Source organism: Eptesicus fuscus, chromosome 16 (genome assembly GCF_027574615.1).
Source record: "Eptesicus fuscus isolate TK198812 chromosome 16, DD_ASM_mEF_20220401, whole genome shotgun sequence".
In the NCBI taxonomy this organism is placed as follows: domain Eukaryota; kingdom Metazoa; phylum Chordata; class Mammalia; order Chiroptera; family Vespertilionidae; genus Eptesicus; species Eptesicus fuscus.
In genome coordinates, this window is record NC_072488.1 from 49546594 (window position 1) to 49574234 (window position 27641).

The 27641-nt window shown below is 38.3% G+C and overlaps 1 protein-coding gene across 7 annotated transcripts in view; it reads left to right on the plus strand.

Annotated features, from left to right (window-relative positions):
- Positions 1-27641, plus strand: part of CTNNA2 (catenin alpha 2) — a 982769-nt gene that overhangs the window by 49229 nt on the left and 905899 nt on the right. The gene's annotated exons all lie outside the window — the stretch shown is intronic.

Sequence of the window (27641 nt, forward strand, 5' to 3'; positions counted from 1 at the left end):
GCCTGCACTGGCATGCTTTATAGCTTTCACTGAGGCCTTTGTTACTAGCCAGAGACTCTGACTCTGCATTCACATCCTGTAGTGTCTTTCTTTATCAATTATAAATCTAGGCTTAACCATAACATTTAAACCCGTTTTTCTCCTTCAATACACACACACACACTCTCTCTCTTTTTAAAATATATTTTTATTGATTTTATAGAGGAAGGGAGAGGAAGACAGAGAGAGAATGATGAAAGAGAATCGCTGATTGGCTGCTTCCTACACGCCCCCTACTGGGGATCGAGCCTGCAACCCTTGATGGGAATCAAACCCAGGACCCTTCAGTACACAGGTTGATGCTCTATTCACTGAGCCAAATCAGCTAGGGCTCAACACTCTCTTTAAGAAGTGCAAGCTTTGTCCACACACTCATCTGGTGTATCTGTATGGTGCTTTGACACTGTCCTCTTCCATGCCAAACCCATCCAATACCATTCACTGAAGTTGTGGGGATAGATATAATTACATCCAACTCTTTTTGACTTATAAAGAGAGTCTCCAGCTTGAGTGGGTTCTGAGGACAGCTTTTCACATTGTTCCAATAACATTGATCACTATGGACCCTTTTCCTGGATATCTTATCTAAATTCAGTTCTTCCTCAAGCCATTTGAGAGTTCAGTATGTCAATTAACATTCAACAAGTGTTTGAAAGCTTACTATGTGCCAAGTCTTGAGCTGGTGTCATGAATGTGTATCTTTCCCTGGGTATCTTGTGTAGTTCCTCAGAACAGAAACATAGAATGAAGGGAAGACTTTACATTAAAACTCAAAGAATCATATCACCAGGTCTGCCTTGGTCTCACAGCTAATAAGTACATTATGGATCTTCCTCTTTTAAACAATTTTCTAATAATGTAACATTAAAAAAATAAAAACGTCCAGGTATGGCAGTAATGCCTACTGATTGTTGTTAGGACCAAGTGACTATAGAGCGAGCTACATTCTGCCATTCTCTGTGTGTGTGTATATGTAAGGATATTATGCTTATTTCAGTGCTTCCCACAGCTCCCAGTAGTTTGCATTGCTCTTCCTTGAGCTGTAGCATGTACACTGAGTGGCCAGATTATTATGATCTCTGAGCGCATAATAATCTGGCCACTCAGCGTATTTCCTATGCTGGGCTTTGACTCCTTGATTACAGAGTGTTGTTGATTAGTCACATCCAGTAGGTAAGTAGGAACTTCTGTGTGATTATTTTCCTCGTCCTCTGATTTACATTCTTTCTTGTCTTTCTTTCATGTTTAGTAAGAACTTTGTTTTTATGTTATTTGATATCTCCTTTAATGTTTTATAAGATATGTTCTCTGGCTTCTCAATTTTCACAACCTGTTCAGTGTTTTTAACAGTTCTAAAACTTTTAATTTTTGTTTTCATAAATAAACATTCCAGAAGATTTTTAAAAATAAGAAAAATCAAAGAATATAAAATGTTTTAAGAAGTAAACAAGTTCATAAAAATATTTTACAAAATATAAAATGTCATATTTTTGTTTATAAATTTAAATATAATATATATTTATGTACTTTATTAAATTTTAAATATATTAATTCACAATTTTACATATCTTGATATTATAAGGATAATAAAGATAATTTTTCAAAGAATAAGAACAAAATCTTTAGAAAATCATATAGTTATCACCTACCTGCCATTTCAGTGGTAACTTCTGTAAATTAATATTTATGTAATACATCTTGATAAAAATGTATCTATAATAATAAAAGCATAATATGCTAGTTAGACTGGACATCCTTCCAGATGACTTTTTGGATGATTCGGTGGCAGGGGCCTAGGCAAAGGAGGCAGAGGCAGCAGAGGTCCCTGGAATTTCATGCATAGGGCCTCTAGTTTATATATAAAGACTGTTGCTTAAGATTAATTCTCTTCTCAAGTGATAACAGGACAGGTTTCGAAAGTATTAAGGCTTCCTGGCCTGAGGTTACAATATACTTCTTACTATTGTACAAAGGATCTTTTTCAAACTGAGTGGAGGTTGGAACAAAGTCTTTGATATTCTTGACCTGTTATGGTTTTAAATGTTCAGTCTGAGGATTTCCATTTCCGTCAGGCAGCTATAGTGGAGTTAAATTGAAAAGGAAAAATGAATGCTAGTTCCTTCACTGGTTTTCACACATTAGAATAGAGCCTTTAATAACCATACAGGCTAGTGAAGGGCCATCTATGGTCTTAAATCAAGAGGGGTTTGACCCCAGGAAAGTTGGAAGCTCTTATATTTGAACTTGGCACAGGGTGAGTCCTAAGAATTAATCAAAGGGGTTTTATCTAAGGATAAACAATTTCACAAAAAATAAGTTATGATATCTTCTGCTTTAAGGTTATTTACCAAAGAGACAGAGAAGAGGAAACAATTATTTATTTAATAACTGGGTAAAGAATATTGAGAGTATATATAAGAAGTATCATACCAGGGACTAGGGCAATGGGAAAGTTACTTTTTTTATCTTCCCCCCCCCCTGCCCCCGTCAATAAAATGGGGATAAGATGCATGTCTTTTAGGGTAACTATGGGGATTAGGGGTGGTATATTATAAATACTTGGCACTCCAAAGGAATGGTAACTGTGCCTGTTTGAGATCTCCCCCGCAGTGTTTGAAATATCGAAGTCACTATGCCGACTGATCTAATAAACATGAACCAGGGTAAGAAAATAATAATGATCAACAATAATAAATATAGACTAAGGAGTTTGCACCTTTTTCTGTAGGCAACAGGGAATCCACTGAAGGTTTGGGAGCAGGAGTAGCTACTGCACTATGCCGAGGCTCAGCAGCCTTGGGAAACGCTAGAGAGGGCAGAGACAAGAGGTGGGAAGACAAGTCAGAAGAGGATTGCAGTGACGAGAAGGATGATGGGGACTTGGAGTAGGATGGCGAGGAGGGTTGTGGATTTGGACTAAGGAAAGGAAGGATGGAAGAGATTTTAAGGTCATGAAATCAAAGGTGGCCACTTTTGCAGGGTGAAGAGGGTGGCTGGGAGGATAATAAAGATATTAGCAGGAACAGAAAACACAGGGTCAGGAGTGGGCATTCAGGTCAAAGGAGAAAACAGAAGGAATTCTGATTGGCACATGTCAGACTTGAAGCTCAATAATGGTACCTGTTGGCTGCTATGGACCAGTCATCTTTCCCCAGGGTAGAGCTTCATCAGGAAATAAGTCCTGCTTTTTTTATCTCTTGTGAATTCAGAAACCTGTGCACATCAAGTGAGATTATATTTCTGACTCACTCTGCACAGTTGGTGGGAAGACAGTAGGGAACCTGATTGCTTTTGAGCCTGACAGCTTCTGCTTGGTACTTCTGAGAAGTTATTCAAAGATTTCTTCTAACGTGTTTCCTCAGCGCAATGGATAGGACCTCACAGTTGTCTCATCCATGAATAAACAAAATACAACCTGCATTGATGGTGCTATTGCTTTTATCCATATTATTACAGCTATTGCTGATCTTACTTATCTGTTATACTACTATATTTTTAATGTGCTTACACTGGGTTGCTGACTTAAACCATTTTGAGAAAATGCTCAAAACCTACTTTGAGGGAGGGCAGATCTTCACTGTAGGAAACAACATTGTATTTGTTAGTCATGAGAGAAAATGCGAACGGGTGTGTTTTGAGTGATAGTAGACACATTAGACCTAGTGAGAACATTTAGTGTAAACATTCTGTTTTTACTATCTCAGATCCTATTAATAAGAGATGCCACAGAGGTACATTCATTTACTGCTTGTAAATGAATTTCAGGCACAAGCTTTCAATTATGACAACCCTGTTGAAGAGAAGGCAATAGTCATGTCTGTGTTTATTTGTGTCACGTGTCTGTGTGTTTGTGTGTATGCTCATGTTCTCACTTAGTAATGCCAAATCCTCTATTTTCAGAGAAAAGTCTAGGGAGACTTAAAAGCCCACATCAGCCGAAACCGGTTTGGCTCAGTGGATAGAGCGTCGGCCTGCGGACTGAAGGGTCCCAGGTTCGATTCCGGTCAAGGGCATGTACCTTGGTTGCGGGCACATCCCCAGTAGGGGGTGTGCAAGAGGCAGCTGATCGATGTTTCTCTCTCATCCATGTTTCTAACTCTCTGTCCCTCTCTCTTCCTCTCTGTAAAAAATCAATAAAATATGTTTTAATAAAATAAAAAAATAAAAAATAAATAAAAGCCCACATCACTGGTTTTTATTGTTTTGGGGTTACCTTTTCAGTTTGATCTATTGTTTATTCACACCCTTTATGGGCTGAATGTACACTGAGGCATTTTCAACAAAGGATTTTTCCATCAAATATAGTCATAGACAATGCTTCTAGCTGAACAGGAGGTTTTGGATTATTAGTAAAATGCTCTAATTTTCTCCTTTTTTATTTAAAAAAATCTAGATATAATTTCTTAAACGGTGTTAAACAAAATTACATTCTCAAGATACTTCCATTGGACTGTGTTTAGCTGTAAAGTGGAATGATACCTCTAGCATAGTTACACCTTTCTTTGAAATGAAAAAACCTACAGCGGCCTCGGAACTAATGTTATTTGATTTATTCTTTATTTCTGTGTCTAGTGGGCAATGAGAATAGACTGAAGATAAAGTGGTTCCGAGACTGTTGTTGACACTGCATTTAACTGCAGGATTTGCCTCCTCACTCCTTCTGCTATCACTTTTCTTGGATTCCAGATGTGCTGCGGGAGGAACGTGTTTCAGGTTCCTGTGCTATTGTCTGATTAATAGCACTCCATCCGTAGCTGGCCTAGTTTCTCTCTCTCTCTCTCTCTCTCTCTCTCTCTCTCTCTCTCTCTCTCTCTCTCTATCTCTCTCTTTCCACCTTACTTTCTGAAGGAAAAGAAAAGAGAAATTGCGGTAAAAACAAAAGACAAAGCAGGTATCACAGGCCTTCATAACTTTTCCTAATAACAGCAAATTGTTTCTTCTTCTCTATCTTATTCTTTCTTCTTTTTTTCCTCATAAATAAGATGTTAAATGAGTACATAAAAATGAGGCAGGAAGGAGAAGAGATCCCGACTCATCAGAAACCATTAGATTGAGAGCTAAGACAAGAGGTGAGGAAACTTTTCATGTGAAAGAGCCAGAAAGTATTTCAGGTGTGGTTGGGCCACACGGTGTCTGCTGCAGTGATTCAGCTCTGCTCTTGTAGTGAGAAATCAGCCAGAGGCAATCTGTAAACAATGGCCGTGCCTGTGTTCCCATACAGTCTATTTATGGAAAATGAAATTTGAATTGTATACATTTTTGTGTACCATGAATCATCATTATTTAAAATTCTTAACCTTTTAAAAATGTAGCCATCATTCTTAGCTTGAAGGACATAGGGAGCAGTGGTGGGTCAGATTTGGCTCATGAGTAGTATTCTGCCAACCCCAGCATAAAAAGAGTGATGTTCTTGAGGCATTGATATTAATGACCAAAGCTATCATTTATTGAGCACTTACTATATGCAAGGCATTGTACCAACTACTTTATATGTCATCTGACTTAATCCCTGTGGCAATTCTGCATTTGGCATCATTTGCTCAATCCTTAGAACTAAGTCAGATTGAGGGAAGTCAGGAAACTTGCCCCAAATCATACTTCTAGTAAATCAAGTCTTGTGTCCATCTCCTCCTGGGAACCACCCTTTATTTCTTTGGATTTCCATCTCCTCATTTGTAAATTCTAAGTGTCATTCTTACTCTCATTGCCATGCAGTTGGTATGAGGCTTATGTAGTGAAAGTTCTAAAGAGTTGTGCAACTTTAGAAAATTACTAAGACAATTAGACTAATATACTTGTTACGTTGTTTTTTTCCCTCTAGTTCTGGAATCCTACCTTCATTTGCAGTTTTATAAAATTGGGAGAGAGAAAAAATGTCCCCCCAAACTCATGGGATTAGGTATAAGGCAGTTTGTCAACAAATGGAAGTGTTGTTTACATGGATGATGCAGCTGGTAAAGGGAGGTGCAGCAGAGACCAGCACAGGTCAGGGAAGAATTTCCTAGTCAAGGGAGATAGGAACTAGTTTTTAATAGAACATATGGACTGGACTTGGTCAGAGGGTACTCACACTAACTTAAGAATTATAGCCTGGCCCTAGTGGCTCATTTGGTTGAGCATCTTCCTGTGCACTGAAAGGTTGCCGGTTCGATTCCCAGCCAGGGCACCTACTGGGGTGGCGGGTTTGATATCAGTCAGGGAATGTATAGAAGGTGTCCAATTGATGTTTTCTCTCTCACATCGATGTTTCTCTCTCTCTCTCTCTCTTCTCTTTTTCTCTTTCTCTTCCTTCTTCTCTCTAAGCATGCCCCTAGGTGAGGATTAAAAAACAAATAAACATGAATTATAAATGTCAATGCAAAGTTCTAGCATTTATATATGTAATTGAATTATTAAGTCAATATACGTTTTTGAAATTTAAAAGAATTGGTGAATGAAATCTCAAAGATAATGCCTAAGAGGTCATAAATATGTATACACCAAAATCTCATTTTGCCAAAATTTCCACAAAAGAGGACTATGTTGATTCTAGAAACACAAATTGATAAGAATAATTAGATTCCTAGCAATATTTAACAACAGATTTTTTTAGCAAGAGGTATGTCAATCCTTAGAAAATAAAAGACTGGTATCCTGCCAAGGTTTTCTGAAAGAAAGAAAGAAAGAAAGAAAGAAAGAAAGAAAGAAAGAAAGAAAGAAAGAAAGAAGGAAGGAAGGAAGGAAGGAAGGAAGGAAGGAAGGGAAAACAAGAAAGAAAGCAAAAAAGAAAACAAGAAAAAAGGAAAGACAAAAAATAATTCAGATCAAAATCATTTCCCTTTTTTTAAAATGAGATTTTTAAAACTTTGAATTGCACATTATTACTTCACCCCTGAATCATTCATTCATTCTATAAATATTTGTGAAATATCTACTCAGTTCTTGGAACTGTTCTAATTGCTTGGAATATGTTGATATACAACACTGACCAAGATCCCTGCCTTTGTAGGTCTTAACATCACTGTGACAGCAGTTCCTTGGGCTCTCAACTCTGCCTGGGGCTCCCCACTGCCTTTGTTGTCAGTCACTGCCTGGGACACAGTGTCCCTAATAGGACATTGCACATGGCACTGTTACAGAAGTGAACGGGGAGGCAGATAACATTTCCATTTCTGGCTCTGTTCATTTGGATTCTTTGCCATCACCATGAACAGGCTTATTAGCTTCACAGAAGTGCTGGCTTAACTAAAGAGAATCAGTGTATCAGAGGGGAAAAACGTTAAAAATGTGTACTAAATACAGTATACTCAATACGACTGCTATCTAGGCTGAAATGAAAATCATCCGATTGAAAGATCTTTCATTGATTTCCCTACTCACTGCCCTTAGTCCACTACCCCAACACTCTAGGAGGACCAGTGCTTACTTCGGTGGCCTATGTATGAAAAAAAAAAAAAAAAAGCTGTCCCTTCCTCTGGTTGATACTTGAAGATTAGTCAGCAGAATGAGGGCTGGATTTGACTCTGCTTGGCCCTCCATCAGGTACCTTTCAGTAGGCCCTAAACTGCTCCACCCTACAGTGCAGAGTTGCCCTTCCTCCAACAATGTAAATATTCAAATATGAGTTAGACCATCTGAAAGAGTGCTCCAGAATGCCAGCAGGACAACCCATGATAACATTTGGCCAGGCAGACTTATAAAGCTCGCCAGGGCAGTTTGAGAGAACTGTTGCACAAAAATTTGAATACAGTTAACCCTGTTGGTACACTCACATGGTTAAGATGGGTATGGTACACTCACTTAGTTAAGATGGGTATGGTACATTCACCTGGTTAAGATGGTAAATTGTAGACTATGTATTCTTCACCACAATTTAAAAAAATTTACCTGTCAAATGTGGCTATAAGGTGGTCCCTCCTCACTGGAGAATTGCAGGCATTCTATTTATTCTCCCAGTTGTCTTGCTGATATCAATTGCATTAGACCAAGCGTCCTCAAACTACGGCCTGCGGGCCACATGCGGGTGTTTTTGCCATTTTGTTTTTTTTACTTCAAAATAAGATATGTGCAGTGTGCATAGGAATTTGTTCATAGTTTTTTTAAACTATAGTCCGGCCCTCCAACGGTCTGAGGGACAGTGAACTGGCCCCCTGTTTAAAAAGTTTGAGGACCCCTGCATTAGACATTTGCTGACTTCTCGGTGACAAAATACAATTATTATAGACTAGAGGCTTAGTGCACAAAATTTGTGCACTTGGGGGGTGGTTCCCTCAGCCCAGATTGCAAGAGGGCGCAGGCCAGGCCGAGGGACTCCACCAGTGCACAGTTGGCGCTGGAGAGGGACATGGGAGGTTGGCCAGCCAGGGAGGGACTGTGGGAGGGATCCAGGGCATGTCCAGCCCATCTTGCTCAGTCCCAATCAGCTGGACCCCAGCAGCAAGCTAACCTACCAATTGGAGCATCTGCCCTCTGGTGGTCAGTGCACATCATAGCGAGCAGTTGAGCGGCCTTAGCATATCATTAGCATATTAAGCTTTGATTTGTTGAATGGGCGACCGGACACTAAGCATATTAAGCTTTTATTATATAGGATAGTGCTGGCTCAACTCATAAGGAAAAAGAGAAATGTCTCTAATTGTCCCCTTCTCCATCAAGGTGCAGACAAGCGTGCATTTCATAACTCTCTCAATACCCAGTCACTCACCCAGATGAACTTTAAAATCGCCACTTTTAGGGGTCTAATTACATTCTTAGACATTGATTATTATCGTTCATGTTCTCTGTGCAGTGAATTTAGGTAAGGTAGAGAGAGAAAGCTTTCATTATTCCAGTCATGGAAGCGTGGTATGCCATTTGTGACAATTAACCTCACTGAATTCTCTACTAGTCAGTCCACTTCCGGAACATTACTTAGTTATTTTTATATAGATTAAAATAGAAGTTGGTCAGCGTTGCATACCTAGGATGACAAGGGTTTAAGGAAAGGTCTTTAAAACCACCGAGGAGGAGTTGAGGCACAAGGGTTATTTAGCCTGAAGAAAGAAGCTAAGGGGACCCTGCTGGCAGTGGCACGCATGTGAATGCCTGTCCTTGGAAAGCATGTCTAACTCTAGATGGTAGATCTAGGACCACTGAGTGGAAATATACACATGATATAGCAATATGGTTGTGAATTCCAGCAGGAACACTTTTTAAGACATGAAAATCATTTCCATTTACTTACGAGTACTTTAGAAGGAAAGGGAGAGGTACACAAGAAACTACTGTTTTGGTATAAGTGTTTAGCACTCTTTAACATTTTTAACTACATAAATATCTTCTTTTGGTATTGAGCTTCCTGATTGAGAAAGATTCCAGTGGAGGTTTCCATCCAACTCTTTCACTCAGTTCTGTTACACTTCCTTCAACTTTTGCCACTGTGAAGAGAGGACAGAAGATGTGCCACTTGTCATGGTACTGTCTTCACCTGCAAACTCCTGGCACCATGACCTCTGCATAGGGCTTCCTAAGAGAAGTGGAGTTCAGCCTGTGTGATGAATGCATGACTGCACCAGGCAACGGAAGATGCAGCAACAACAGGGGCCAACAGAAGCTACTGGAGGGATTCCCAGGCAGATGGTAGCTTGACCAAATCACTTCTAAGATTCCATGGATTTGGGATATATAAACAGCAATGACTTATATTCTCTAATGTGTATGTAAACTCATGATTGATACGAGGATTGCAATGACCACCATTGGTCACATGGTAGGAGAAAATGTCAAGGTGACCACAAGGTCAAGGTAAAAGTGAGAGCTGGTGAATTAGTTGAAGAGTTAAACATTCATTGCCAAGGCAGGTATGTAGGGAAAGCAGTCCAGGAGGTGAGACCAACTTCAGAGGGTTATGGGACATAAAAATGGCAAAACCTAGAGAGTAAATATTGCCTCAAGGGCCTAAACTGGAACCTACCTTCCTTTCTAGAATACTAGCACTGGTGGACCTAAGTCAGAAGACATGTGTTACCTGGCAGAGACCAAAGTCCTCAAGGTTGGAATGATATTTAAGTACATCTGTGAAGTCCGGAGTGAAGTCCCTATTAGATGCCATAGCTCTCCCAGGTCTGAGGTCACCTGATATCTCTTGAGGGCAATTTGGCTTCAGAACTTATGGGCAATCCCTTGGGTCATATTTGATACTTGGGGAATAATTTTGTCCACAAAATAGAAAATAAAAGAGCAGACCTTTATCTAAAATAATATAAATATATCATAGTAATAGTACTCCCTTGCAGATAACTACATGTTCTGGTTTCTTCTCTGACACTATTTTTATTGATTCTCAGATGAAGTTAACATGTGCATTTATTGAGGTATCTGACCCAGCTTCATGACTGGAGAATTGTCTTCTTTCTTAATAGTAAAACCCAGTAGTGATGTAAGGACTAATATTTAGTATACTGTGGGTATATGGGAGGCTTACAATATGCCTACAAAATTTGACACTATTTACAAATTATTTTCAATGAAATTGGTCCATTAATTTAGAAAATTTCAAATTTCCCCTGAGTCAGCTAGTTAACAAGGATAAAAAAATGATCAATACCTACTTTCTCTTGTTTTGGAATTCTTGCTCTCTTTCTCCATTAGTTTGACATAAAAGGAGAACACATATAATTCAGACTGTGCCTTAAAGATGAAGCCCCCAGAATGCATTGTATTTAAAAGGTAGACTTCACATATGTGGAAGACTTGTCTCTTTCCCCTTGGAAATTACTTCTGTTGCCTTCTATGTTAATTTAAAAAAAAACAACCCACACAGATAAGATAATGCTTACACATCTAAAAAGTAGCTATGGTTGTTGCACTTAAATGATTATACCAATGCATCACAAAAAGTTTTGTCTGAAATGTCTGATGATTTCTTTCAATGGGAAAGCGAGTGAAGGGGCAACAAATTTTTAGAGCAACTTTCCCCATACATCTTTTAACACCATTCAAGACCTATGGAAAGAAAGGCCGGACAGACACAACAGCATATCTATATGTGCTTTATAATTAGAAAATAACCTATAAACTAATATGGGATTTAAGAGACAAAATACATATAGCTTAGCATCCTATTTGTCCAGAAAATTATGATTTATATACCACACCATGCTTCCAGTTGGGGTCAGGATCTCAATTATTGAGCTTAGTCCATGTATTTTTCAGTCTGGTAATTTCTCCATTCTGTGTCCAGACTCCTGCTCTGCATGTGAGCTTCTGATCACATGCCATGCCTCGCATTGCCTGCTTCATATATTGCTTGTGAGTAGGAATGGTATTATCTAGTCACAAACCCATGTATTTATTTCCTAAATATTATCTGGTGAAACACCTTTTTTTAAATAATAGTTACTAAATAATCTTGACTGTCAACAAAAAATATCACCTTTTAATACAGTAGTTCTATTGAATATATTCAAATTAGGTACTCAAATCTCAGAAAATTCTCATTATTACATGAATACGCTATCCCCGCTGTATATTCTAGCTTTCAAATTCATATATTTAAATGAGGAGGAAAAGCAATACCAACTTTGTTGAGGAGGAATTATGTAATTTAATGGAACATGTTTTCTGTTTTTACAATAAGGCTGTAAATATACTGAAGATGAGACCAAATTTAACTAGATCAGGAAGCATTAGCGGGGGGTGGGGGGGGTGGGGAAGGAAATAGAGTTTTTATAATAATATTTCCTAGTATTTTAACAATTTCCAAGTGGACTTTCTGCAGCAGTCGTTCACATTGGAATTTGAATTAGTTTTTTAAAAAGTAAATTACGTAAATATTTAGTAAGAGTACATGTAGCCATATAGTCTTATCTACTGAAAAATTGTTTAACACCCACTGTGAGTCATGCTCTTTGTAAGGCCCGGGGCATATAATAATGACCAACACAAGCATTGGCTCATCACCAATAAGAAGACAGAATATATTTCATGCATTTAATAAGACAACTACAAAAATGGGCAACCACACCTAGCCAGCGTGTCTCAGTGGTTGAGCATTGACCAGGAGGTCATGGTACAATTCCTGATCAGGGCATATGCCCGGGTTGTGGACTCGATCCCCAGTGTGGGGCATGAAAGGCAGCTGATCAATGATTCTCTCTCATCATTGATGTTTCTCTCTCTTCTTTGCACTCTAAAATGAATAAAAACATGTTTTAAAAAATAAAATGGGCAACCAAATGTGTAAATGGGTGGGGTTGGCTGAATTTTATTGTCTGAGGTAGAAGCCTTAATTGGATTAGTTTTGTTAAAGGGTGGGAGTGTGAGAAAGGAATAATCATGCTATCAAAAATGTGCATGGAGTTAACATAAACAGGGTCTTAGCTAGAGTGTAGCCTGAGCATCTGGATTGGTTAATAGAGGATGGAAGTTTTCTAGAATTATCTTGATAAGCTGTATCAGTATAGGGTGGTACCTACAGCTACCATAGTCTTTAATCTCTTGAGATTATTTAAGCTAACTCCCACAGTGTCTCTTGACCATCTGGGACCACGCTGCCTGATTCCTTTAGTTCATTGCTTTAGATTTGTATTACTTATTTATTAAATTTACTTCTTTAATGTTTTCCTTTCTCACTACTAGATTCAAACACCACCAGGACAGGGACAATGTCTGTTTTGTTCACCGGGGTGTAACCATTGCTCAGTATCCAGAACAGCACATCGACATAGTGGGTGCTCAACAAATGTTTGCTGAGCCTGAAAAATTAGTTGCTAAATTTCAACAACCAGTTTATGGCTGATTGTGATGATGTCATTGAGAGTAATGTTATTTTGGACTGTGATTTTTTTTCCCCCTCTGTGAATTTCAACATTTCTACAACATTGGAGCTGCTTTTAATTTTTGTTTTGAAGGAGATTATATATTAACATGAAGGTAAGTATGATGGATTAAGAAAGCCATAGAATAAAGAAGACAAATGGGATATTATAACATTTATAAAGGTCTTTCAAAAAAAATTTTTTTTTTACTTTGGCATTTCTCTAAGGAATGCTTTCTGCTAAAAAGACAAATAGAGTTAGCTTTTTGCTTTTCCATTCCATTCACATGGTTCTTCACCTCACTTGTTCCTTCAAAAGTCCTATTGGTCTTGTAGATTCTGGATTTTTTTAAAAAGCATATTTAGAACAAGGTTCTCTTGAAACCCTGCTGGTTTTTTTTTTTTTTGCCAGCACTGTCTCCTCTCCTCTCTTATGAAGGTAATCTTTCCAGTTGCATTGTTTATCAAAGGTCATGTCTAAACCTAGATTACTTTTCCTCTACTGGCATCTGTGTAGCTGCTGAGAGTTAAAACAGGGGTGGGCGATGCATTGTAAAAAGAGAAAATGAGCCCGGCTGGTATGGCTCAGAGGTTGAGCATCAACCCAAGAACCAACAGGTCCTTAGTTCCATTCCTGGTCAGGGCATGCTGGGTTTTGAGCTCAGTCCCCAGTAGGGGGTGTTCAGAGGCAGTTGGTTGATAAAGATGTTCCTCTCTCATCAGTGTTTCTATCTCTCTCTCCCTCTTCCTCTCTCTCTCTCTCTCTTCTCTCTCTCTCTCTCTCGCTCTCTCTCGCTCTTTCTAAAAATCAATAAAAAAACAATATAAAAAATAAGAGAAAATGAACTGGCAGGAATTTAGGTATATATATATAAAATATACCAGGCTAGAATTTTAATATCTTACTCATTGTCTGAATGATTTTATGATCCAAATATCCGTAAATATTGCCTACTAAATGAACTTTCAGTATTAGCTGTGTAGCTGGTGCAAATTTCCCAGAACACTGTGGTGCCACTAAGAGGCTACGTCTTCATGGGCTACCACTGAATGGACTCTGGTTCTATGCAGAAGTCTGGGTTTGTTTAAAATAGGAAGATACCCAGACTGGTTAGAAGGGGACTGCATTTGAGAACTCTGGGCCTGTCCAGTTCCCAGGGCAGTCCTACTAAGAGCAGCAGTATCCCCGAAGCATAATCCCTGCCTTATGAGGTGATGGAACTGAGTCTTACTGCTAATATGCCTGTCACTCTGTGTCCAAGAGGTGGCTACATGTGAGTGCTAGCATTCCCCACCCCTTGCTATATTGGTTCCATTTTCAGGACTGATCTTTTGATTAATTTCCCTACTACTTTTCTGTTGGTGCTCAAGTCCCTCTCTGGACTGGTTAAAAGGGGAATGGGCAAGAGAATTGCAGGCCTGTACTAAAGCGCAGGGGTCTGGGGCCTGAATCCCTGCTGAGCTCCTGGCTCTGTTAACTCTTGGCTGGCTTAGGAAGCCAGAATCCTGCCTCCAGATCCCTCAGCTACAGCCTAGATCTTGCCAAGAATGGGCAGATGGCTCTGACCCATCATGACATCAGCACCAACTGCCTAGCATAGAGTGTCAATGACAGAATTTCTCAGCTACCATCCCGGCCCTGGACTGTCTGCTTGATGCTACCTGTGACGATACTCGTCACACTTGTGTCCCTAGCCCAACACAAAGCATCACGGCCCCTAATGGCCTCTGGCAGTCCCAGGCCTCTTTCTCCAGGTGGCTTCTCTGGTTCTCTTGCCAAGTCTCTTCTCAACCTACTCTGGGTTCTGTCTTGTGTGCCTATTCATATTGTGACAAGTGACACCTGTTAGGGGGAAAAGGCACAGGCAGGGTAAGCTAGGGACCAGACTTATGTGTTAGTGTTCAGTGATCTGTGAATCCTGGGAGATGTGCCCCTTTGCTTTCCTGCTTTAGTCGGTGGCTCCTTTAGAAACCTTTGTGGGAACATGGGGACCATCTTATGTTCTGTGTGTGTGTCTAGGTGTTAAGGGGATGAAGTAGACTTGGTGTTGTTTCCTGAAGATATTCATGTTCAATGCTAGCTCTACTTCAAAGAAATAATGAGTTGGTTATATGACTAGCTTGTCCATACAACACACCTACCCTGTGGTACCCACTCCCTGGTCACTGTGCTGCTCCAACTGTCTGGCTTTCTCCTGCTCTGTGGCCCAGATTACTGGCACATCATAGCTAGAAGGGACCATAGAAAAGCCTTAGTCCAACTCTCTTTCACTGCGTACATTTTACAGAATTTAGGTCCAGAGAGTGAGCTGCATGAGCTTTCATTGTAATTAGAAGTTGTGATTCTACTTTTATGATGATGTGTGCCTTTCCTATTTAGCATGCCATAAAGCTTATTTTATATGAATTCTATCTGCGTTCATATCCTAAAACAAAACATCTCTACAATGTCAAAATATCTTGCTATTCAAACATAGCATAAAAGATGATCAGGCTAGACTGATGTGTTCAGAGCCAGGTCTGGCTGCGAGCCCTAGCTGTGCTCCTTACTGACTTCTATGCGATTTTAAGCAATATTCCAACTTATGTTACTTCTCTTTGGCATAAAATTAATATCATTATTCAGTATAGTTGGGCAAATGAATTAAGAAAAACCATTGTAAGTTCAGGGAATAAGCTTTTACAGAACAAGTGCTCCAAGAATATACTTTCCTTTCCTTACTAGAAGAAAGACCGGTTGGTGAATATTCACTTATATTTTTCTAATATTTGATGCTATTAATAAATAAATAGATAACATAAAACTTGATATTGGATATGGTCTGAGAGTTTCTCCTAGTGTCTCATAACTTATACAGGCTTCTAAGAAAATCTAATCCTCTAATTACTATAGAAGACTCTTTCCTATTATCTTTTTTTTTTCACACTCATTACTTTAAAAAAAATGTCAATGCACATATTATGAAACACCTCCATTTACCCCTTAATGCCTGGGATAGTCTCTCCTATTCTTTTCTGCAAAATCTCTATGGCCCATAGATTTACCATCTATCATTGACAGCCCCCCTTCCCCCTGTGCTGCCTGGGAGATGCTCTATCAGTCCAGGAGGAAGTAGGTAATACTCAGTGAGTCAATGATGAGAGGCCATTGTTGGTGCCAGGAAAATGCTTGTGAATCCAGCTGCCTGGGCATGTCTCCCTTGTGCCAGGTGACCTGTGGGCCTGCAGGTCTCAAAGTTCAGACGTGTAGATTGTGCTTGTTTGGGCTAGGTGCTTAGGTCATTTAAAATTTAGTCAGCAGTTTGCAATTAGAATACAGATGCTCCTTGACTTATGATGGGGTTACGTCCTGGATAAACCCATTGTAAGTTAAAAATATCATGGTTAGATAATACATTTAATACACTGAACCTACTGAACATCAACGCTTATCTAGTATACCTTAACTGTGTTCAGAACGCTTATAGTAGCATACAGTTGGGTAGCAGTTTTTTGAGTTTGATCTCAAGCAGGAGACACAGATGGGCATTTTGTAGACATGAGGGGTTCTGAAAACCCAAAACACAATATCCAAAAAAATACTGGCAACACAGTACACTGCAGAGTATGGGTTGTTTACCCTCAGGATTGCGTGGCTGACCAGGAGCTGCCTCTTGCTGCCACTGCCCAGTATCACGAGAGAGTACTGTACCACATATCACTAGCCCAGGAAAAGATCAAAATTCAAAATTTGAAGTATGGTTTCTACTGAGTGTATATCGTTTTCACACCATCATAAAGTGGAGAACTCATAAGTTGAACCATCATAAGTCAGGGATTTTCTGTGTGTGTGTGTGTGTGTGTGTGTGTGTGTGTGTGTGTATGTGTGTGTGTATACTCCCTAGTTTATGCACACACTATTTGGGAGCATATAGACAGTACTTTGAGGAACTCAAAAATGGACTTTGATTTGTTGTGTAGTCTGGTAATTTAAAATTGGATGTTTGGGGTATCTTTAATGTCTACAGGTAGAAGAAGAAGAACGAGGAGAAATGGAAGAACACGTTTTGCCCTTCTCCATCTGACATTTTATAGCCACCAGAGGTTTACACCCATTGGTTTAAGTCATTTAATGCTAATGAGGACAATTTTTCAGATTTGATCTCAAGGGCAACTAAACATATTGATTTTTCTTAAGAGTGAGTCAGGCAAGAGAAGATACATCTTATCCTTGCTGAGAAAAACTTTGAGAGCAGTAAACATGAAGTGTTTTATGCCCATTATATATGAAGTGCATTTCATTAACCTAGTCCCTATGTTAATATTGTTTGACTAATATGAAAAAAGTTAAAAGTGGCAGTTTGATAAAAAAGAAAAATGTGTAGGATTTCAGATCACATATTATTTTATTTTAAGTTTATGACTATGGATTAAAAGAATTCATTGAATATACAAAGTGAGTCAGTTTTAAATAATCTAATTAGGCAATCAGTTGTGTTGCTTATCTACATTTACAAAGAGCAAATGAAAAAATGGAAGTGACTACAGGTTGCTTAATTAGTCGAATTAAACACCTGCCTAAGACTTCCTGGCTCAGCAAAGCCCTGATTTCTCAAAATCACTAGCACCTTGCTAAAAATATATATTTTTTTCAAAATATAAATTTTTAATTTTAAAAACTCTTGAATTATCCTCCACACTATGTGAAAAAAAAATGAGTACATATGAATTATGCATTGTTAATAACAAAAAATTAGACTTCATAATTAAGCTCACTTAATGGGTACCATGCAGGTGTACTCAGTTTAGATGTTCATATGCACATATTATAAAAAATAAGGTGCAAATCTAAAGATAATTATGAAGAATTTCATAAAATACTTGGATCAAACACTGGAGTGGTGTGGTCCCCCAGTGATCTCCCCACAAGCCCCAGAACAGTTTCAGATAAGCCACCTAATTTCTTATTAAAGATCCCAATAAAAGGAGATGTCTGATATTCTTTTATTAACTTGTATAGATTCTGACATCATAAAATTCATTGTAAAATGTTCACCTATGTATTGAGTCTACTTCAGTGAAACAGAGAGTAGACTTCAGCTATTTATATGTAAAAGACAAGTATCACATGATCTCAGTCATATAAAGCACAGAATAAATGGATGAACAAAATAGATCCAGAGGCATAGAAGCATGGAACAGACTGTAGACTCTCAGAGGGAAGCGGGAGGGGAAGACAGGAAGAGATTAACCAAAGCACTTGTTTACATATATGCATAATTCACTGACACAGACAGTAGGGTGGTGAAGGCCTTGTGGGAAGAGGGTTGGTGGGTGAGGGCTAGAAGGAGCCAATGGGGAAAAAAGGGGGACATCTGTAATACTTTTAAAAATAAAGGTTAAAAAAAACAAACACACACACACACACAAAAAAACTTACCATCCTGAACCATGAGTCAAGAACTTTGTTTTATTAGCATATAGAATGTAAGAGTTTGTAGTAACTTAGGAATACTTTTTAATTAAAGGCTGATAAAAAGGAGTCTAAAAGAGATTTATTGACCTCAGTATTACACAGCTAACAATGGCTGGTGGGAGGCTCAAGTTGAAGTATTCCGATCTCATGTCCAGGACTCTTTCCACTCAGGTTTGTGTGTTTATTGCTATTTTTGGAGCATCTCCTTTGTTACAGAGCTAAGGGCCTTAAATACACTGTCATATTCAAAACTCACAACATTGCTATGAGGTGCATATAATGACCCGAGTTTTTCCAAATAGGAAACTGAATCTAACATTCGGTCATTTCTTGCCCAGATAGGAAATGACAGGCTCCAAAGCTTGTATTCTTACCCTACCCCATGCCGCCACCTTTCTCTGACATTCCCCTCTGCCATATTGCTCCAATAGGGAGCCTCTAGACCCCATTCTGCAATTTTGTAAATGCTAACCCAGTCTGTAAGGAGAAATGATATCCTGGATTAGAAAACGAGCTGCTTTCTTTTATGTGAATTTTCCAAAGAAAGGTTCACAAGAAGAATCTTGACAAGATAATTACAACCTGCTCATTTCCCCCTTTATTTCATTAACGGTTCCTAGAACCTTGAAGCCTTTGAAAAGCGATACTTAAGGAATGCAGCTACACTATAAGGCAGTGCATTGGAGTAGAAGGTGGCATTTTATCCAGAGAGAGATGACCCCACAGTACAATGTCAATGTGATATTTTTCCACAATGTTGGCATTTTAGCAGCAGGTTGTAGTTCAATGGGAGAATAATAATGTTCACTTGCATATCAAAATCAGAAAATGTCAGTAGATGATGTGATTTTTTCATTGACAAACACGGGAATGTTTTAAACAGGGTTATGTCATGTGTGACATAATAAAATTGTGTGAGTACATCCATTTTGTAGCTATAAAATATAGTTTCTTTAGGTTTTAGAAATTTGTACTTATATAAAACTAGAAGCCCTGCGTACGAATCCATGCACCAGTAGCTTGCTGCTGCTCTGCCCTCCTATAGCTTCCCCCACCCCCTCCTCATAGCTTGCTGCCCTGCCCCCTCCTGTAGCACTCTGCCTGCAGCTTGCTTGCTGCCCTGCTCCCTTGCTGCCACCCTCCTGTAGCTCCCTCAGCCCCTCCCCGCCCCCCTTTCCTCATAGCTGCCCCACCCTCCTGCTGATCCATGATCCAGTCATTACATGGTTGGTCGTTACTTCAAGGCATAATGACTATTTGAATTTACATCTTTATTATATAGGATTATATAGGATGAGGCCAATATGTGTTGAATAGCATCGTAAGGGAAGAAAAGGGCAGTGTCAGGCAAATTAAAACCTGAATGTTTCTTTTGCAGTAGGCGTGGACTCTTGGCAGGCAAATTCCTCCATGCTTCAATGTCCTTCTCTGAGCAATAGGGGCAAGCCTTTCATTTCCTCTTTCTCACACACATGTGCCATGTGTGTAACCAGAACACGCTGGGCATATTTAGAGAGCACTTGTCATTTAGTATTTGATTAAGGACAGAACAAGGGGGCATTCCTCATCATGATTTGTTTCCATTCTAGAGTAGAAACTAACCAACAACAGAAAAGATGATCCCTTTGGTAGGATTACTTTGCTTTTAGGTTTTGGAAGAAATCATTTTTAAATAAGCTAGTGAGGACACAGTTTTTTCCTAGACTCAGTAAGTATGGGGTTAGAAGTATCCCCAAGTATTATTTTCTTGTTGAGGGACTGCTGGTTCTGTTTCCAGAAGTACTAATGGCTTCTACATATGTTTTTTAATTTTATTTTAATATTAATTCCAGTTATTATATTTACCACAAATCTAAAAGTCCTCATCAGGACTTCCTAAAGGTGGCTTGAATTTTATATATCATAGTTACCAAGATCTGGGGAATTTGACATAATATTTTAAAAATATGTCATATGGCCAAACCATAAAAGTCAAGGTAACATGGTGGGAATTCTAGCCTATATTTTCTACTCCGTGTGTGAGTGTGTGGGCGTGCATGCACAGGCATGCCCACAAAGAAGGGTGATAGAAATTGTGTGGGCATACCCTTCTCTGAAACAATGAATGAATCATTTTTATGTCATAAAATGAGGTTTATATCTCTAGCTTCCTGCTGGAGAAATTTCTTTAAATACATTTAAGCTGTTAGGTAAGAATAAAAAAATGGATTCCACGTGTTCTGAATAGCCTGATTCTTTCATTCTCCTCTGTTTTTTTTTTTTTAATTTTTGTTTTGTTGTTTTGTTTTTGTCAACTCAAGATCAACATAATTTAGAGCTATAATCCCTTTGTCTGTGTTAGATTTTTTTATTTTTTATTTTTTAGGTTACTGCGAGATCTTCTTTGGTTGGGCTTCTGTTACTTTTGAAAGTTGCTTTTACTCAGTATATTTAATAGTAACAAATATTAACTTCAGTAAGTTAACTAATAGAGCATGTTGCCAACTTAATCAAATCACTTGTATGGCAATGATGATTTCATTGACGCTCTTAGAGTTGCTTATTAGAAGTGTCCTTGGGATCCCTTTTATCTCTTGTCTTCTCCAAAGGTCAGTCAGTTTCTGAATAACTTTTTCTGATTCCTCAAACTGATTAATGTATTTTGTGGTGTCCAGTACTCAGGTGATTGATATTCTACAAAACACCCATATTCAGTTTTCAGTGACAATGGAGCATGTAGTAGTTTATGTCTAACCTCCAGACCTGTTTGTGCTGGAGTGTGTGTGTGTTCAGTTATATGTTGGATTTCACTTACCATTTTGGTCAAAAGAAAAGGGGAAAATGATGCTTGTGCCACTTTCTGTGTGTATGTTTTATTTTTCTAGATAGGAATACATACACTATATATAAATTAATATATATGTATGCATATATATATATATATATATATATATATATATATATATATATACACACACACACACACACACACACACACACACACACACACACATACATTACATTGTGGGGAAAAGGCAACACTTGTGTATTGTTGCTGGGAATGTAAATTGATGTAGCCACTATGGAAAATAGTATAGAGGATCTTAAAAAAAAAAAAAAAGACTACCACTGGGTATTTATGCAAATAAATGAAAACATTAATTCAAAAAAAATATCTGCACCCCCAGCTTATTTCAGCATTATTTCTAAGAGACAAGACATGAAAAAAGCTTAAGTATTCATGGATAGATGAAGAAATGGGAGAATATATATATAGTTGTGAGATTATATATGTATATTTATTCAACCATAAAAATGATGGAAATCTTGCTGTTTGAGACAACATGGTTGGACCTTGAGGGCATTATGCTAAGTGAAATAAGTCATACAGAGAAAGATAAATACCATATCATCTTACTTAGATGTGCAATCTTTTTGAGAAATGAACTCATGAATATGGATAACAGTTTAGTGGTTGCCAGAGATAGGGAATGGTGGTAGTCAAACTGTACAGACTTTCAGTTATAAATTAAATGCTATGCGGATGTAATGTACATGTTGACTATAGTTAATAATATGATATTGTCTATTTGATAGTTTCTTAGAGAGTAAATCTTAAAAGCTCTAATTAAAAGGAAAAAATGTGTAACTATATAATGATGGACTTGACTTATTATGATGATCATTTTGCAATATATACTAGTACATATATCAAATAATTATGTTGTTTATCTGAAAAAATATGATGTTGTATGTCATATGTCAATACAAATATATAACCAGCAACAGCTAGAGTCAGCATGCCCCAAACCTATCAATAAAAGGACTAAGACCCAGCACTACCACCAGCCTGCCTTGCTTCACAGCTGGGCCTTACCTGGGTACTTCCAAGACCAATACAATCTGCAGATCTCTCTGTAGCTCTGCAGATCTCTCTGTAGCTCCTGCCAGGTGGCCCCAGGCAGTGGCTGACTTTGTACCTCCTAGGAGGCCCCAGAGCCAGTGCACCCAGTGGACAGCTTCAGATTATACCTGATTACAACTCTACACATCCACAAGTGACACACTCAAGGGGCAGACTCAGTGAGCACCAAAGCCCCACTGAAATCTCCTGCACAGCAGCTCTTCCACTGTAGTTGTAGCTGGTCCTCATAGCCAGTTAGCCTGAAGGTCAACAACTCCCAGTGACATCCACAGCAATCAAGACTCAACTACAACAGGACTGTGTACACAGCTAATACAGGAGTGCACCTAGAGTGCCCAGCTCAGGTGCCTGGGGAGGCTGAGCCACTGGACCCTTTAGGACACCTACTACACTACCAATTCTGGGAGACATAGCAGCTCTACCGAATACATAGAAATAAACACAGGGAAGCAGTCAAAATGTGGAGACAAAGAAAACATGTTGCAAATGAAATAAAAGAAATCTCCAGAAAAAGGACTAAATGAAATGGAAGCAAGCAAATTACCAGATTCAGAGTTCCAAACAATGGTTATAAGGATTCTCAAGAAACTTAATGAGAATTTCAAGGAACTTAGTGAGAACATCAAAGACATAAAAAAGGGCCAATCAGAAATAAAAGATATACTAACTGAAGTGAAGAATAATTTACAGGGAATCAACAGTGGAGTAGAAGTTGCTGAGAATAAAATCAGAGATTTGGAATATGAGGAAACAAAAAATGCCCAATCAGAACTGCAAAAAGAAAAAATAATCCAAATATATGAAGACAGTGTAAGGAGACTCTGGGACAACTTCAAAGTACCAACATTTGTATCATGTGGGTACCGGAAGGAGAAGAGAGGGAGCAAGAAATTTAAAATGTATTTGAAAAATAATGACAGAGCCCAGCTGGTGTGGCTCAGTGGTTGAGCATCAACCAGGAGGTTAGGGTTCAATTTCCACTCAGGGCACATGCCCAGGTTGCAGGCTCCATCCCCAGTGTGGGGCATGCATGAGGCAGCTGATCAATGATTCTTTCTCATCATTGATGTTTCTATCTCTCTCTCCATCTCCTTTCCTCTCTGAAATCAATAAAAATATATTTTAAAATAAAATAAAATAATGACAGGATATTTCCCTTACCTGGTGAAAGAAACAGACAAAGAAGTCCAAGAAGAACAGAGAGTCCCAAAGAAGATGAACCTAAGAGGCCCACAGGAAGACACACCACAATTAAAATAGCAAAGGTTAAAGACAAAGAGAGAATCTTAAAAGCAGCAAGAGAAAAGCAGTTAGTTACCTAGAAGGGAGCACCCATATGAATGTCAGGTGATTTCTCAACAGAAACTTTGCAAGCAAGAAGGGATGGGCAAGAAATATTCAAAGTGATGGAAAGCAAGGATCTACAACCAAGATTACTCTACTGAGCAAAGGTATCATTTAGAATTGAAGGTCAAATAAAGAGCTTCCCAGACAAGAATAAAACTAAAGAAGTTCTATCACCACCAAAGCAGTATTACATGAAATGTTAAAGGGTCTTCATTGAGAAGAAGGAGAAGGAAGAGGCGTAGGCAGAGGAGGAAGGAGAGGAGTAGAAATAAAAAATATGAATAATAAAATGGCAATAACTACATCAATAATTGAATCTAAAAATCAAAATAAATGAACAAGGAATCTAAAGAACAAGATAAACTGAACCACAGGCACGGAAACATGATAAATCTCAGAGGGAAGGGAGGATCAGGGACTGGAAGAGATGAGCCAAAGAACTTACATGCATACGTGCATTACCCATGGACACAGACAACAGGGTGGCGAAAGTCTGGTTGGGCAGGATCCAGGTGGAGGGGGGCAAAGGGCAGAGAAAGAGGGGGACATCTGTAATACTCTCAACAATACAGGTTTAAGAAAAGAGTAGGAGGAGAGTTGGCTTTTCATTTTCTTGTAGTTTACTATGCTTGTATTTTTACCATCTTCAAGCTTCAGTCTCTTTGCAGAAGTCTTTTCAGGTTTCTGTTTCATTTGTGAGTGTGTGTGTGTGTGTGTGTGTGTGTGTGTGTGTGTGTGTGTGTTTGAAAATCAGTTAATCCTTAAGTCTATGTAACCAGATCTACACTAAAAGTGTTAAGCCACCACTGCCAGTTCCTTAGATTTGTTCCCTGCTTTCCCTCAAGATACCCTGTTTCTCATATGTATCTCAAGATCATCTGATGTAGGGATGGGGTGGTAGTATCAGTGTAAGTAAGCCTGTATATAAAACATTAGTCTGGCTTAATATACTTTTTCATATTTTTAGGCAAAAAACAATATAGAGTCTTGGTATGTTTCCTGCATCTCATGGTATGTTTCCTGCATCTCACTGGCTGTCCATTATTTCCTGTGGAGTGTGTTTACTCTGCAATAGAATCCACTAACTTTAAAGAAGATAAATGTCAAAGCAGGTGCCCTTGTTAAAGACTGAAGTAAAAGACTTGATGATTGCCCTGGCCGGTTTGGCTCAGTGGATAGTGTTGGCCTGCAGACTCAGGGGTCCTGGGTTCGATTTTGATCAAGGGCATGTACCTTGGTTGTGGGCACATCCCTGGTGGAGGGTGTGCAGGAAGCAGCTGATTGATGTTTCTCTCTCATCAATGTTTCTGGCTCTCTATCCCTCTCCCTTCCTCTCTTAAAAAATCAATAAAATACATTTTTTTAAAAAAAGACGATGATTTTGGGGGTAATGGAAATTTTTGCCAACTGAGTCCTTCAGTTAACATAATGTTGATTCAAATATATTTGTTATTGTCTTTTCAGGTTTGTTGGAACAGATTAGTTTTATTTGTTTCATTTCATTTTAACATTAGTAAATGCAGAGGAGTGAATAATGTATGTAGTTTAGTCATTCTTTAATTTTCAGGGACATTCAAAACAGCATGGGATTTCCTCAGATGGTTAAAATATTTAGGATTTTATAAAACAGAAACACCTTCTTATCACTTAAAATCCCTGATTCAAAGCAATTGCTCTTCTAGAGAATGTCTGGCATTGCTCCAGTGTCTTAATTTTGAGTTTGATTTTTCATTGGTGGGTGTGTAGAAATTGAAACTTGTGTAGATTCTAGCCCTGGGAGATGTGACTCAGCTGGTTGAGCATGGTCTCCAGGCACCACTAGGTTGATTCTGGTTAGGGCACATGCCTGACTGTGTCCCAGTAAGGGGCATGCAGGAGGCAGCCAATCCATGTTTCTCTCTCTCTCCCTTTCTTTTCCTCTCTCTAAAATCTTAAAATAAAATTCTGTAGATTCTAGGGAAACCTAGCTTGTCAGTAGGTCCTTTAAACAAGTTTGTGATCATTTGATTTATCAAATCTAAGGTTTCATAAGTTATAAGATATATATTTTAAATACCTCTAAGAAAAATATAAAGTACCATCAAATATATCTTTTAAACAAAAAAGATCATAGGATTGATTCAGCCTTGTTTTGGACATGTAAAACTATGGGGAAAAAGGCACATCTTATCATCAACAGAATACAATACATCCCTGTGTCTTCCAGCAAATATTCAAGGAGACTTTCAAGGATTTATAATGTACTGGAAAGTTAACAGACCTTGAAGTAATGTGATTTTAAAAAAAGCAAAATAAATATAAGTACTAATAAAGGTTGCGACTAATGCAGTAATAATTATTACTGAATCATATGCCTTAGAGGAGGGACTACATATTTGGGTTAAACTTCTTGAAGTCAGTGTAAAAAGGAAACATTAATTTGTTACTCAATTCAATGTCCATAAAATAAAATCAGTTTCTAAGGCGAAGCTTCAATATTCTTATGTGTGATTTATGAAATCACACATAAATTCTCTATATTATGTGAAGAATGACATCTTATCAATAACCTTAGAATGTACACAGTGAGCTTCCTAAAACTCTGAGTGATAGTATCCCTCCATTGAGGTTCGTGGTAGAATGTAAGAGAAGGGGGAGGATGGACTGGATGAAAGAAGGTGAAAGGATTAACCAAAGCACATGTATGCATAACCCATAGACACAGACAACAATGTGGTGATGGCCAGAGGGAAGGAGGGTCTGGGTGGAGGTGGGAAAAGGGGGGAATAGGAACATCTCTAATAGTGCCAACAATGAAAATAAAGTTAAAAAATAAACTGAAGATACTCTGGGTGGGGAAAAAATACCCAAAACGCTTCCACCAGGTATAATAGCATTTATCTTTGCTAATATGCTTTAATTTAGTGTGGTTGATATTTTATAATAGGTGGGGAGAGAAGTCAACTGAACTCCCTTCAAGCAAGCTAAATGCTATTTCTCTCAGACTAGTGTTTGGATGGCGGTGAACCTATACTCTATCCCTTGGAGGTTGAGAAGTGGGACTCCTCTGTGCTGCTACTGGCATATGAAACAGCATACCTTCATACGAGTGGAGAATGTGTTAGTTTAACATCCTCTAAGGGAAATTGAGTTTCTTCTGAAGAACATGTGCCTAAAGACAGGGACACCCTCTTTCATCTTGGCTCACAGACAGTATTGAGGTACTTCCTAGGAAATAAGTTTGAATGACTTCTCATTTATAGGATGAGTGGATGATCCACTGCCCTACTGATCTGCTCTATAAATCACATCCACAGAAAGTTTAGCCTGGAAAAGAATTATAATATATGTATAACTAGCTACTTATCTTGACCATAAAAATACTTCAACACCTAATCATACAATATATATTTGGGGTTATTTTCTGACTTATACTTGCTGGTATTATATTCTTTAAGATAAGTATTTGGGAAATGTGTAAAAAAACAACTGAGTGAGAAGTCTTGCCTTGTAGTCTTATTTAAGAGTTAAAGTGTGTCTACAAAAAATAATAACTTAAATGCAGCACACTGTGTATGCTTTCTTTATAGCAATATTTAACCAGGCAAAATTCAGATCTCTTTTAGATTATTCAATTGCTCCTGGAATAAATAAGTTGCTTTTGATCTTTCTTTTTTTTTTTTTTTTTTCAAATATTCACCTCACTAAGCTCTTGGTTTTTTTTTAGGCTACACAGTAATCAAAGCCCTATCTAATGTTAGTTGAGTGATTATGACAAATAAAATACTTCAGAATGATGCCAACAATAGAATTAACAGACTTACTACTCTTCATCTGTAAATTGCGTGAATCGAGCAAAATGATGCCCAACTTATTTTTGTTTTCAGCTCTTGGATTCCTTTTATTGATTTTCTGGAAATCAAGTAATTGCTTGGTTTGCAGCATTCTTATCTGTATGCTTTCACTTTTCTAAATTCCTTGTGATTTCTTAATAGTGGAGAAAGATGTAAGAGTAAGATGATCAATTCACCAACAAGTTCTTTTTGAGGACTCATGATAGGTCATGGCAACTAAAATAAGAGGAAGAATTTATTTGTTAGATGTAATTTCTCTGTCTCTTTCTTTTGCTTCAACTGAACTGC